Source organism: Chlorocebus sabaeus, chromosome 25 (genome assembly GCF_047675955.1).
Source record: "Chlorocebus sabaeus isolate Y175 chromosome 25, mChlSab1.0.hap1, whole genome shotgun sequence".
NCBI lineage: Eukaryota > Metazoa > Chordata > Mammalia > Primates > Cercopithecidae > Chlorocebus > Chlorocebus sabaeus.
The window spans coordinates 72,785,319-72,800,530 of record NC_132928.1 but is presented as its reverse complement, the minus strand read 5'-3'; the positions used below and the strand labels follow the sequence as shown (position 1 = coordinate 72,800,530).

Below are 15,212 nucleotides of genomic sequence, written 5' to 3'. Positions count from 1 at the left end.
GAACATCTAGGAAAACCTGTTGGTGGCTGAAAAATTCAGATTCTAAATACTGTTTACTCCTGAATAATTTGTAATTCCTTTCCCAGCTCAAATAACTATAAACCTCTCCAAAGTGCTTTATAAACACTCATTAGAGTCTTACACAAGTCTTTTGAGTGCCATATGATTATCTCCATTTGGCAAGTGAGTAAACTGAGTCACAAAAGTTGAAAGATCTGCTCAAAGTTATGCCAGAAGCAAAGGCAGGGCTGGGCTGGAGCTCAGACTTCCCGGCTCCTTGGCTGGTGAACGACCCCACAGAATGTGCTGGAACTAGGCACGTCTGGGCTCCTGATCTTCCTGGGGCCCCATGGCTCCTCTTCCTTCCACTAACGACCCTTCAGTCAGTTCACTGGGACTGGCCGAAGTCCCCTGGCTCCTGAGACCTCACTGCCCAAAAGCAAAGACTCCAACTCTGAATAGTCAACTGAGCCACATGCCTGACAACCACCTCTATCTTTTCCTCCTGAACAGAATTTAATTAAACCCCACAGCTGCATGTGGGGCTCTCCTCCAAAGCCTGCTTAGAAGGGCTCACAGAAGGATAAGCAGACAGGGCAGTCAAATTTGGGGTTTTCTGCTTTTCTGTTTGTTGATCAGCTGAAAATAGCCAGGATTAGGTGAGTGAACTAAATATTTCCTGGTTTTTGGCTGCCTTGCATTTGAACCCACTTCTTATATTGGAACTCTGCCATCCACCAGGGAAACAGGAAAGGCTGGCTACTAGCTCTCCTAGACCCCTGGCAGTGGGGTGTGGACACAGGACCAAAGCTTGGCCAGCTGGACCCCTGCCTGGGACTCTGAGTGAGCAGTGAGTGAGGAGAATCAGCCCAGGGACATTGGAGACTTGAGCTGAAGGTGGGCTGTGGAGGTCCCAGCATCCCGTATCTGCTAGCAGTGGTGCCATGGGGCTGGCAGAATGGCCAGGGTCTCAGGGAAGCACCTCATCATCAGGTTGGACAGTGCAAGACCTCGGCTACAGTGAAAGCTGCCAACCCCTGGTGTGCTTTGCTTCCTGCTCATTTCCAGAAACTTCTGGATTGATTTGTAAGTTACTGGCTAGTCTTCCAACTAATTTTTTTCTTGGTGACATTCACAAGAGTCAGGAGTTTTGTTTATTTGTATCTTTATGCGTATGAGTTGGAAAATGAGAGAGGTTTTCCTTTTCCTTCCTCTCTCATCATATTATTGAGAGATGAGCGCTCAGAGCTAGGATGTGACCACTGATAAAGCAGAGATGGTGAAAATGCCGTAAGAAAGAAAGGCAGTAAAGTTTAGGATGTGAGGTTAGAGGAAGGTCTAGCTCATTGTTCTCCCGCAGCCCTGAACCCACATCAACAATATTGGTTGGCACGCCACCATCACATCACATTGAGACCACCTGTGCCAGTGTCACCATGACCAGCAGCACTGCCTGGCACTGTAACGATGATGGTCATGACCAAGTCAGCATCTCTGTGTACTCAGCTCCTGTCTTCCTCTGAGCTCCTCTCAACCGATTCTCTTTGTCCAGGGCTCTTAGCCAGCTTGGATGTGAAACTGAGGTGGAGCTGCTTACAGCTGTAAGCAGGGAGCAAAGACCATGCCCGCATCCAAGCCCTGGATGTTGCTATATCCACACTGCCTGGGCACGTGATGGTGCTGTCCAGGTCATCTGGAAATCTTAGAAAACGGTGTTTTTACCTGTGCCCATGGCCTTGGGCAAAAGGCCTCTTATAGACTCTTAGAAGAAGAAAACATAATAAAAGTTAATATTTGTTGAGTGCTTATTATGTAAAATCTCCTTTAATCTTTCCACCGTCCTTATGAGGAAGGTGTTATTATTATCCCTAATTTACCCGCTCTCGGTGGTGAAGGCAGCCCACCTTTGCTGCCACTTTGCTGCACCGCCTGTGCAGGAGCCTACAGGCTCCTGGGTGATTTCCAAAGCTGACTGTACATCAAAATTCCACAAAAAGATGAGACAACTGCAGATTTCCAGGGTCCATGCCCAAAGATTTTAATTGAGTAGACCTTGAGAGGTGAGGGTGAGGGCTTTGAGATGGAATTATTGCAAGCATCCCAAGGGGTTCTGAAGGAATCTGCCCGTGGACAAGCCCCTGGGAACACTGGCTGACATGAGGGCACGTGTGGCCATTCCCGTTCTGTGCGTTTGGCTGAGAAGTCATGTAGGTCACAGTATTCTTTCCTGCTAAGCCTCGACTTGGCCTCAGAATCCTCAGTGCAGGCAGTGACTAGCAATCATTTGCAGGTAGCTTCAAGACAAAACCAATTTGTCATCCTCAGCCTAGAGCCTCCAGGAAGGGTACTGAAGAAGCTGAGTTTTATCGCAGGCCACCACTTCAACAAAGAAAACGACACAATATCTCTGCACCTCTGGCTTCTTTCTACTGTGTTATCAGGGGGAGAAGATCATCAAACTTTTCACCTTCCTGGAAAGGGCGGATTCTTATCTCTAAATTACTCTATTAGTGAAGGGAATGCTGGCTATTATAACATTTTATAACATGTTATAACTGTCATTGAAACTGTTCTGTGTGTGTGTTTTTTTTTTTTTTTAAGCAATCAAATGATCAGGGTCTACCTCACGAATTGGATTAGCTTGCACATGTTGGACCTATTAGTTAGGATGGCTTTCAACATCAAATCAGTCACATTTAATCAGCAGCAGGGAATGGGGAAGGGGTCCTGTCCCATCCAGCCCCTCAGGTTCCAGGCAGATGAAGTCTCTTGTCGTCCTTAATGTGTGTTTTCTAGATCCCTCAGGTGTTGGCCTCCAGGAGACAGATGGTAGTGAAAGACAGTGGAGAATTGCCCAGGAAGCTTTTTTTTTTTTTTTTTTTTTTTTTTTTGGCGGAGTTTCACTCTTGTCACCCAGGCTGGAGTGGCAAGATCTCGGCTCACTGCAATCTCCGCCTCCCAGAGTAAAGCAGTTTTCCTGCCACAGCCTCCCAACTAGCTGGGATTACAGGCATGCGCCACCATGCCAGGATAATTTTGTAATTTTAGTAGAGACGGGGTATCACCATGTTGACCAGGCTGATCTTGAACTCCTGACCTCAGGTCATTCACCCGCCTCGGCTTCCCAAAGTGCTGGGATTACAGGTGTGAGCCACCGTGATTGGCCCAGGAAGTTTTACAGATCATTGGAAGAGGGAGAATTGGCCAGAACCCAGTCACATGGCTATGCTCAACTGCAAAGAGTCTGGGAAATAGAGCCCATCTTGTCCAGGAGGAAAGGGAAGAGGGTTTGATGAACACCTAGCCAGAGTTCCCTTGGAACCAGGAGGGTCTGTGGCCATGCCCTAGAAGGAGTGACTGAGTCCCGCAGAATCCACAGTGGGTAGTGCTTGTGTCAGTGACATGTAATCTTGTCACTCTTGAGTTGTTCCCATATTACACAATTAAAATACATTCAATGGGACGGTTTTCAAATTTTGAATAGTAAACACACAGTCACACACACACACAGCCATGCACACACACAGAATCCAAGAACAATAAATACTTTAAAATTCTTTGGTGGGTGGATCACGAGGTCAGGAGATCGAGACCATCCTGGTTAACACGCTGAAACCCTGTCTCTACTAAAAATACAAAAAAGTTAGCCGGGCGTGGTGGCGGTTGCCTGTGGTCCTGGCTACTGGGGAGGCTGAGGCAGGAGAATGGTGTGAACCCAGGAGGCGGAGCTTGCAGTGAGCCGAGATCGCACCACTGCACTCCAGCCTGGGTGACAGAGTGAAACTTCATCTCAACAACAACAAAAAAAAAAAAAAAAAGAAAGAAAAAGAAAGAAAAAGATTCTTCTTCCTCATTTGAACACTCTATAGTAGTATTTTTGGAGCTCTGGAATTCTCTCCATTATTTAATAATGTCTTATAACTTTTGTGGAGCTCTTTACAGTTAGATCTTAGAATGCCTGTCCAGCTCACTTCATGGTTTTGTTTTTTTAGCTGTTTGTCTCCCAAACTGTTTTCCTCAACTCTAAGGGAAGCCTGTCAGAATCTGTCCTGGTCTTCTCCATATTCTGAAACGAAGACTGGAGGGATAAATGGAAGTTTCTGGCTTCTTTGGAAAAATGTTACCCTGGTTCTTTAATCTTGGAAGCAGGAGTCCCTGGTAAGGAAAGTGTGTGCTCCGAGGCCACCTCCGGTGTGTGTGTGTGTGTTTGGGGTTGGAGGGTGTGGGGTGTCACCTGGCCAGAGCATTGCACCTCTTATTGTCTCCATTTACACAATGAGGATAATAACACCAACTTCACAGATGGTAATGAGGTGTAGGGGAGGCAGTGCCTGATGTACGGTAGGCGTCAAAACTGGTAAGTGTTGTTATTCCTATTGTTAATGCCACAGTCAAGGAGCTCAGACATGGCTCAGGATGTGCGGGTAGAATTTATACGTAGGGATAAGAATCTGCACATATAAATGCAGAACAAAGGTGTGGTCAGGGGTGCTCTGCCACTGGCCCGCCCCCTGAAGGGCTTCTAGTGGGGATGTCTCCCAGAGCCCTCCCTTATAACTAACTCTGTATGCCCTCCAGCCCTTGCTACACAGTGACTCAGTTTCTCCTGTGATAAAAGGGGATTCAACTACAGTTCTAAACTTGCCTGTGAAACACATTGAGAGCCTTGAAATAAAGGTGGTATTTAGTGTGAGTTCAAAGCGTTATGTAATTATTTTATTGCCCCTTTTATTCCTGAGTTTTTTTTTCTGTTTGCTCTGCTTACAAACCCAAGCTACAGCCATAAAACCACTTTTATGCCAGCGCCTTTCACACACATTGTGTACCAACCGCACATCGCCATCTAGGTGCAAAGTGCCCAGGAGGATGAGCGTGGAGAAGCAGAACAGGAGCGCCCGCAATTTCCGCCTAATTGAGGCCATTACTGTGCACTGTCACTGAAACTGGGTCATGGGTGATGCTTTTTTTTTCCAGCTATCCAAATGACCAGCTTCTGTCTCGTGAATTGGATTAGCTTGCTCATGGGGGAACCTGTTAGCGAGGATGGCCCCCAACATCAAATCAATTCTGCTTCTCAAGCCATCATTCTCTCTTGTAGATTCAGAGCCTATGTCCTGCCATCATTCTTTCCAGAGTCCCATTACCTGAAACCGTAGGATTTTGTTTTTGTTTCTGAGATGCAGTCTCTCTCTGTAGTCCAGGCTGGAGTGCAGTGGCGCGATCTAGGCTCACTGCAACCTCTTCCCCACAGGTTCAAGCGATTCTCCTGCCTCATACTCCCGAGTAGCTGGGACTACAAGTGCAAGCCACCACATTCAGCTAATTTTTGTGTTTTTAGTAGAGACAGGGTTTCAACATGTTGACCAGGCTGGTCTCAAGTGTAAGCCACCTCACCCGGCCTTGAAACCACAGGATTAAAGAAACCTCGAGTTGGAAAAGACATTAGAGGTCTGCTGGTGTCACCGTTCACCCAGGTAGGAGTCCCTTTTACAGCATCCCACGTGGACAGTGGCACAGCCTTTGCAGCAAACACAGGGTCCACCCTCACTCTGTGGAGAGGACTCCCATTCTATCATTGGGTGGATGTGGTTGCAAAATGTTCTTCCTTACGCCAACAGAAACGTGACTAGGCTCAGGTGAGTCCCATGGAGCAGGAAAGGCTTCGAAAGCTCTGTCAGTCTTGGGCCTCTTTAAACCCCTGTGCGGGAATGGAAGAAATTCAGGATCCGAGGGGAATTTCCGTTCCGGTTCTTTCTAAACTTGGTTTTATAAACCCTGGCAAGTGGCAGCCCATTTAAATGAGACACTGCTTGGGGTTAATTTAACGGGACTGAGCCTTTAAGGGCAGCATCTTTGTTGCTGTTCTGATCTGTGCCTTTCACTTCTAGTTAAAATAAGGAACTGCAAGCCAACATATTATGGAAGAGCAAGGGAAGCCTCTGCGGCATCTGCCTAACCCAGCAGGAGCTTAAAGGGAATGATCCAGTCCTCAAATTTATGGACTAAATCATCTATCCAGTTGCATTCAACACATTCCTACTGTGTGAACCATCCTGCGGGTTAAGAGATTTCAGATCCTTAAGCCTGAGACACTTACAAACTCCTTAGGGAGGTGGGAAACTTCAGCTGGACAAGATGACTGTACACCTCGCCCCCACGGAAATCTCACCTGCAGACACTGGAGAAGTGCAGTGGCCATTTGGAGCATCTGTTCTTCCTCCCTCCATTGGTCTTTGGGTCACACACACCCCAGAGAACAGCTTCCTTCTGCCAGTCAGCGATCTCACCTCATGGACCTAGAGAGTGAGGAGAATGTGAGTGGGTGCGGGGCTGCAAGGCAAGCAACCTGACTCCGAAGACAAGTCCAGCCAGGGAGAGCTGGTTCTGCGGCCAGACAGAGGCAACCAGATGCTCGGGTTGGTGGTTAGAAGCTTTGCAGGGAGCCCATGAAAAAAGCTCTGTGAAATTGTACGGAATAAATGAACACGTGAATGAGTAAACGAACCTGGAATCTACTCTATATCTGCCCATGGTCCCAAAGTATTACCCAACTCCATCCTCATTCTCTTGTGCTGTATGCTTTAGTCCAGATGGCTCAGGCTCTAGAAACAGTTCTAGACACCTCTTGCATCTGAGTGCATCCTCAGACTCCTTTCCTAAGAGACTTCCTGAGAGACTTTATAGAGCAGAGGATTCTAGAAGCAAGGTCTTGTGGGATTCTCCCTCTTTTAATCTCTCAACAAAGATAGGCAGAGGAATTTATTATTATCCATTTAAGTTGATTGGTGTCCAAGACAATCCAGCAGTGAGTGCACTAATGTTTAGGTAGAGTCTTTTAATGTGTGCTCAATGCACTTGGGAAAACTTTTATATTCATAGTGTTCAAGTGAAGCAAGTAGATGTCAAGAATTATTATCCCATTTAATAGGTGGAAAATCTGAGGCCCTCATTCATAGAGTGAGTCAAGAATACAGCTTGGGAGAGATGCCAAGTCTTTCTCTGCCTGCACAAGTAGGCGAGATACCACACGAATGTCTCTGTAACATGGGTTTTGGCATATTTGCCTTCTCTGAAGTCGGCTCTCCCTGGTCAGGGTCCCTGCAGGAGCCAGATGGTGGGGAGTGGGTGCAAAGACATCTATACCTTTGCCATGTCAGTCCCTGGGAATGAAGATGGTGGGCTGCTCTCCGGAGGCCTCTGCAGCTGTGCTCCTGCACTGTCTAGAGTCTCTTGGCAATTCATATTTCTTGTACACTCTTCATTCTTGCCCTCTTCCTCTTGGGACACAGGGACGTACCTCACCTTCCCCAGTGAGTCCCACACCAGCTTATTCTTTTCTGCTGCATCTCCTGGGAATTCGCAGTGTCTTCAGCCTCAGGGTGTCCATTCCTGAGCTGACCACTCACCTTCCTCGTTGCCTTCTTTGGTCATCCACATGGCTATGCCTATGGCTATGCTCAGAGTCACACATAACTGTCTCACTACAAAAATATTGGGCCCAGAGGTATCCCTCTCTGACTACTAACTCTTCTGCCACTTGCCAAGTACTCTTTCTGACTTCATCCATCCTGTACTCCACTGTAGGCCCATGGCCCACCATTTCAATACTGCTTCCTCGAGCCTATGAACCCCTCCTACGTCTCCTAGAGTCTTCACTGAACATTATGTCAATTCTCAGCCTCAGCTCTAAATGCTCATGGTTTCCAAAAACATATCTACAACCCACCATAGGTCTTGAGCACCAAAGTCTGATGTCCAGTTGCCCAGTGGACAGACATCTCCACTGGGAGATCTCATAAGCACTAAAAACCTCAATGTACTGAAACCTGAATTTATATTTCTCTCCCCAAATGTGTTCCATTTCCATGTTCCCTTTCTCAACATCCATCCAGTGGAGAGGTTGCTTAAGTCCAAGTCCAGAGCCACACTTGGCACGCTCATCTTTCTGATCCCCTCACTGCCATCGGCCACCCCGGTGCTTGTCAGTTTGCCCACACTCTCCCTCTCCACAGCCCCTTTCCTAGTTCAGACCTTCTGTCTCCCTTGTTGTGATCATATCAGCCTCTTCCTCACTTGCCTCTGGCTCTGGGCTTATGCCTTCAACTGATTCTCCAAACTGTAGCAAGAGGGATGCCTCAAATCACAGATCGGATCCATCTCTTCTTAAAGCCCTGCAGCAGCTTCCTGTGGCCCTCAGGACAGAATTCAAACACTTCCAGGATCTGGACATCTCCTGCCCCTCTGCAGCCCTGCCTCGCCCTGCATTCCAGCCCCAACAAACCACGGTCAGTCCCTTCCATGGTTTTGGGTCTCCTGTCTGGGAACTTCGCACCTGCTGTTCTCTCTGCTTGAACTCTCACTTTCACCCACACAACCTGACTCACTCCTCACTCTCCTGCATGTCTCAGCTTGGAAGTCACCTCTTCCAGAAAGCCTTCCCCGACCCTCTGGTCCAGGTTAGATCCCCCACCTGGATTCCCACAGCACCGTGTGATTCCCCTACCACAACCCTAGTCATGCCCTTTAGCGAACAGCCAACAGTTATTAAGCGCCTGCTCTGTTAGGCTGTTTCTTGGGACTTTATAAGAATGATCACATTTAATCCTATGAAGTAGGTATTGCTATTATCTTATTTTTCAGATGGACAAGCTGGGGCAAGAGCAGTCGCACACACATAGAGTCAGTAAGTGGTAAAGTTGGGATAGAAACCAAGACAATCTGACTCATGATGTTATACCGTGTGTTAGAATTAGCCTTGAAAAAAAGACACAAGCTTGTGCCCTGTGCCAAGAAAGTTTCTGATGACGGTGGTGGTGGTGGTAGGATTTAATCAGTTGGCAGAAGTCTGTACTTCTAACAATCTCTGATTCTAATGGGCAGGACCCATGTCCATTTCTCTTTATTGCAATTGTATTATGTTTCTTACCTTCACTCTGCAACAAGCTTGGTGAAGACAGAGAACATGTATCTGAGGTCCTTCATCTCCCCTCAGTTCCTAGACTAGCACTGGCCCATAGTCAACCCTCCATAAGGGTAGAGGGAGAAAGTAAGTGGCTTTTATCTTGTGCTTTCTGAACTCCTGGGATGCTAGAAAGAGCCAGATAGGCCGGGCGCGGTGGCTCAAGCCTGTAATCCCAGCACTTTGGGAGGCCGAGACGGGCGGATCACGAGGTCAGGAGATCGAGACCATCCTGGCTAACACGGTGAAACCCCGTCTCTACCAAAAAAATACAAAAAACTAGCCGGGCGAGGTAGCGGCGCCTGTAGTCCCAGCCACTCGGGAGGCTGAGGCAGGAGAATGGCGGGAACCCGGGAGGCGGAGCTTGTAGTGAGCCGAGTTTGTGCCACTGCACTCCAGCCTGGGCGACAGAGCGAGACTCCGTCTCAAAAAAAAAAAAAAAAAAAAAAAAAAAGAAAGAGCCAGATAACCTTGTCCACTGAACCCACAAATTCACGCTCTTCATCCCTCCCTCACTGCACTTCCTTCCCAGTAGTTGTTGGAGTTTTTGATTTTTCCCTCTGTGAGCCCTTGCCCTCTCCTGCCATGTTCTTAGCAAAGGCCCTGGCCTCCAGGTCCGTGAGAACAGGATTCCCTGTAGCAAGAGCTCTTCCCTAGCCTCCTCCACTTCCAAAGGGGCTGGAATCTTCACCCCTTGATCCCTTCCCTTTGTAGAGCACAGAGGAGGTGGAGGCCTCCCCGTGTCCTGGGCTCCCCTGCCCCACGTTCCTGGAGGGCGCCCTTGGGCCACTGTTGTAACCACATGGTGACTTGCTTGTTCTCATCCTTCATGACCCACCCTCCTCCCATGCCCCACTTTGTTAATTTCACTCTCCTCTCAAAACTTTTCACAGTGCCATTGATGGGGTATAAATGCAGTTGGGCATCGAGGCTCCCACAGACAGACCCAAACCTGTCTTCCAATGTTAACTTCTTTTCTCTCCTCCTCTTCAAATAGGTCTCTTCCTTACAAATTTCTGCCATTCCTTTCTCTCTCTGCCTTGCCTCTTCCTTTTCTCCCGGCCACAGCCTTACCCAATCTCCATGCCCAGCTCGGACTCAGCTTTCCTAGGAGGCTACCAGACAGTCCGGTGGGCTCTCATTTCTTTGAGTGTATTCAGCAGTTGGTTGATGCTGCATCTCCAGCACTTGCCCTAGGTTGTTTTATCTCCCTAATGGCCTGTAAACCCCTTGAGGGCAGAATCTGGCCTTTGTACTCTAAAAAGGTCTTCACACTAGAGAATGCTCCACACATGTGTGATGCTTCAGGGAGTCCCATCCTTCATCAGAGATTCCCACCGATGCCAGCTTGTAGCTCGTCAGGACGTGTCCCAGATGGTGTCTGGGAGTAGCCTATGCAAAGCAGGAGTTTTGCCCCAAAGTCTTCCTGTTTATTGCCCTGGGCGGGCTGGAAGACATTGAGGATGCTGTCCCAGGGGCCAACAGGGTGAATGGGGCAGGCACCATGATGGCTGTGTCTGGGTGCTCGCCAGTGTGACTCCAAGAAGAGGCCGGGAGCCAGAGCTGCATGCCTCTGTCAGCACCAGCCTCCTAAAAACACTCTCGACTTTCTCCAAGCATGGATTGTCTGAGCTCCACTCCTGCTCCCCAAAGAGGCCAGGGAACAAGTCAGACAGGGGACAAGTCAGACAGGCTCAGCTGTGGGAGGCTGGAGCAAAAAGACCAATAAAACTGACTTTATTTGTAATGTTCTCATGTTTGTGATTTTGTTATTTCTACTCTGTTTCCTCGGAGCAATGAAACAAGGAAAAGGAACAAAAAATAACAAACGCCAGCTCTGAGTATGCATGAACTTTAAGGCCTCCCTCCGGCTCCCTCTCTTCCTCCTTCCTCACCAGGTTTGCCTGGCTGACCCTTCCAGCCAGTGAATTCCTTTCCCAGATTGAGTGTTTTTCATTTTAATTTTTATGGCATTTCCCTGGATTAATGGTTAACACATTCATTTTCTCCCCTCCACCCTCCATTATCGATGAGTGCTTTGAATAACCATTAACTCTCTGGTTAACCGAAAGAAACACGTTAATCATCTACAAGTCCTGGGGCCGGAAAATTATTCTTCCTAACCTTCTCCCAATGGCAAGAGAACCCCTGTCCCTGAGCAGCTCACCTTCAGCCACACCTGGGTCTAGAAGCTTGAAAAATCCCTCTGGTAATCTTGTTACAAGGACTTATTAGTAAACTGAGGTCATAAACTGCTGAATGGCTGAGTGCTGTGCTTTTCAACCCAGCCACGACTGGTTGCTCTAGGACCCTATAAAGAGACCAGGCTGGGCTGCTTCTCCCTTCTTCTTCTTCTTTTTTTTTTTTAAATTGTTTTGCCAGTAAAGTCTCATCTATTGTACATTCCTTGTTACTGGGAAACTCAAGTGGCTGTACAGGCTGTTCTTGGAGCCACAGTTAAAAGTGCTTTGACCCAAACACACATGTGGCGTCATCCTGAGCTCTGTTTGTGTGGGGCCGGGACACCCGCCTAGGAAACCTCTCCCTGCTGTAGCAACTGAGTGTGGCCAGGATTGAGGGACCACGGGGGTGGCTCTGAATGCAGCAATCCAAGTCTCCTTTTCAGGGAGGGTGACCTCTTTCTGAAGTTCAGTGGATGGCCCTCTTCCAGGGATAGGGAGACAGGAGGAGGAGGAAGAAGAAAAGGAGGAGGAAAGTTCTCAACAGCCCCCACCCCCAACCCATCCAGGAAAGAAGGACTGCAGTCCCCAAGACCAGCTGGAGGAGTGGCGTGTGCACGGTGTGCCCGCAGGGTAGAGCGCGCCATCTTGGAGAGACGCCCCTTTCATTCACAAAGCGGATCTACTGCAGAGCCCAGAGCCCCGGGGAGAGCAGGGCTGCGCCCAAGTGCTTGCAGGGTTTGGCTTGCACGCGCTCTCCCTTAAAGAAGACCAAGACGGAAGGGAGAGGCTGTTCTTCAGAGGGGAGCCTCAGGCACTGCTAGACTTATTAGGAAAGATATTGCTGGGGTCTTGGCAAGTCGTAGGTGCAGCGCTCCCCATCAGCATTCCGGTGCGGCTGGTTACTGTCACCCTGCCTCCTCCCCGCCGGCCTGCGAGCCTCTCTGTTCCAGATCCAAACATTTCCACATTAGGCAGCCTGCATCTGCATTTCCCCGGCAGTGGAGGGAAAGGCGCCCCTGTGACTCGGGATGACTGATGAAGGAGACTTGCCCTCCTCCCACACAGGTGCACTTGCTCTTTTCTGGGCTAGCCTTATGGTCTGGTGTCCAGGCACTGGGCAACATTTAGCAAGCATTCCTCAGTGCTCTGTTTGGTAGTTAATGCTATTGACACAGACGCCTTTGAGAGCACGTGGGAGAAGTTGCTGCCTCCGTTTCCCCCTGCGTTACAGCGCCTGGCACAGTCTGTTGCCCCCTCAGAAGTGGTGGGCGACTTTATCTCCTCTTTCATCCCTAGCCCTCTTCCTTGAAGCTGTCCTGACCTCTCTTTTGGACCCCAGAACGTGAGCAGAGGTTATTACTCATTATATACACACACTGCATCCAGACCTGTGCATGTCTTCTTGGTGTCAATGACACACCACATTTCAAAGACTTCATGAAAAAGAACGTGAGGTATCTCACACAGTGACACGATAAAGATTTGGACAACGTGGGTTAAGATAAAAATAGGTCATTACAATTAATCGTATCTCCGTCTTTTGACCCTTCAGTGGCTCCTGAAATCCGTCACACATGTGGCTTGCAAGTATTTTGGTCGGACAACTGTTGTAGATTGTTCCATGGTGAAACAGTTCCCTCTGGGCCTACAGGACTCCTGTAGAAGGGTCCTGAGGTCCTGTGCCTCCCTGCTTTGCAGGTGGTTGCAAACTTCTGTGCCTACTGCTTCCTCTCCCTGGATGTTTCCTTCCTGCCCTCCTCCCTGAGGAACTCCTAGTCCCTGTTCAGGATGCAGAGCTGGAGTCTCCTCTCCAGGAAGCGTTCACGTTGTTGCCAACACGAGCCCCTGCACAAATGCAGCATTAGGCATTGTTGGTCTGCCTGGCTGTCCCTGGGCTATGCTGTCCTTGAGGGCAGTTTTTGCGTCTAATCCCCAGAGAACGCATGCTTATCCAGACGTTAGTAAGCGACCCTAAGGGGTGGAGCAGTCAGACTCCGGTTTTATTTATTTTTCCCCTGCAAGGAGCAATCAATTATTAACAGAAGTCATGATACTTTGGTTGCTGTTATCAGCACATGAAAATATCAACCAAGGCTGGGTTTCAGACCTGCCTGGTACTATTCAAAGGAAATTGTTTAGTAATTCTTATTTTATTAAGAGCACTAGTATATTCAGATCAAGTAAAATTTCACATATAACAGGTTCATTCTTCTATATGAAATGTTTGTGGGAAATCTATCATGCATCAGGTGATCTCAAAAGGTGGAAAGGTGTACATGTCAACCTCAAAGGCTGCAGTGTCCAACATGGCACACAGCTTGTGTGGCTCTTAGCACCTGAAGCACGTCCACAGTGAGATGTGCTGAAAATGTAATATATACCCAGATTTGGAAGACTTCGTAAAATATCTCACGAGCAATTTTTTATATTGATTGCATGAGGAAGTGATACTATTTCGGGTTGGTTAAGTTAAATATATTATTAAAATTCATCGCACCTGTTTCTTTTAAAAGTGGCTTCTAGAGAATTTTAAATGACATGTAGCTCACACTATATTTCTATAAGACAGTGCTGTTCTAAGGCGATTATGCTTTGTTTGTTTTGAGACACTCACAGGTGTATGTGAGCATTTCAACCGGGTTTATAACAGCTTAGGAAACTGGGAGCTTTGACTCAGAACTTTCCCGCCAAGCGACAAAACATCCGTCCAGTGATAGAAGTTTTAATTCTAGTTCCTCCAGCTAGATCTTGCCTGGAGGACCTACGTTGACTTCCTCTCTCCAGAAATGGCCCCACTGGCTTTCTGGGGGAACTCCTGCATTCTGCAGGGACTTGCCAGGTAGTAATTACAGGTGTGTAGAGACCCTCCTGCTTCATACACTCACTCATCATTATTTACTTTTGCCAGGCACCAGGGGCGTGATGTGAGCTTCGCTGAAAGAAGAGAAGACTCAGCAAGCACATCACCTTGAAGCTGACTTGTCAGCCAGATTTCACAGCACCTGCCTGTTCCAGCCTGAGGGGCTGCGATGCATTCCTTGGGAAAGAGCGCTGCAGGTTCCATCTCCAGGCCACAGTCCAAATCCTTGCTCTTCTCTCGCAGGTTCTGGAAGACAGAATGGAGGCATCTACAGAGCAAGGGACATGTTTTCTACCTGAATTGGCTTTTTTGACACCTTCAAACCATCTCTAAGAAATTGATTTTTTAACATACACATAGACAGGTAAACATTGAAATCTGTGCCATAATGTACTCGCACTTCGAATCCCCTGGAAGTCCTAAGTCACAAGCTTCTCTGCACAGGGGTTCTGTCTGAAGCAGAGACCCCTGGAGTGGAGCCGTGGGAAGAATCCTGATGAATCAAGTGTTCCTGCCTGTTTACATGAACTGGGCCCCCCGCTCCCCACCCCACATGCTGAATACTGCTGGGGAGAAGAGAAGAAACATTTATTAAAGGCAAGGAAAAATTAGGGCCTTTTCATTGAGGTCAGAAGATTTTTGAGGTTGGATCGGCTGGCCAGGTGCATGGCCAATTTTCTTGGCTCCTTAGAAGCAGCAAAGTATTTGAAAAATAATGGAGCCCTTAGTCCTACCAGTAAAAACCCATTTATCTTGGGAATTTTTTAAAAAGTGCTGGCGATGGAAAATTTCCGACGAGATGCATTTCTTCCTGCCTGAATGTCTCGAATGCCTGCTGGATTCGTCTCCCCGCTAAGACACTCACACTTGCAAATCTGTGCTTTTCAAGGTGGGGAGATGAAAATAAAAAGTCTGTGAGATGTATTTCTGGGAGGCCTGAAAACAGGAAGCAAATTGGAACCACAGCATGTGGGGCACGGATGCTGGATTCTGGGGGATGTTTGCTTATTTGGAAAGGCTGCAAACATTCCATCCTACCCACTGCTAGGAGCTCTGCACTTTGCTAACGTCCCATGGAAACCAAGGTTCTCTTTGGGACTCGACAGGACTGGCTTATTTTTCTCAGCTTAAATTGTTTTTATATGGTTATCCTCAGTCCTCTTTTCTGTTTTGGGATATTTTCATACTTCTTATTTTTATAAAACCCCAG

At 48.0% G+C, this 15,212-nt stretch overlaps 1 long non-coding RNA gene across 1 annotated transcript; it reads right to left on the bottom strand.

Moving 5' to 3' along the window:
• Positions 1-3,848: 3,848 nt before the first annotated feature.
• On the bottom strand, positions 3,849-7,332 carry LOC140710296 (uncharacterized). The gene is made up of 3 exons (XR_012091312.1): positions 7,144-7,332; positions 6,170-6,296; positions 3,849-5,698 (listed from the first exon to the last, which is right to left on the bottom strand). It is a non-coding gene; the product is annotated as an uncharacterized lncRNA (long non-coding RNA).
• Between the last annotated feature and the right edge of the window lie 7,880 nt (positions 7,333-15,212).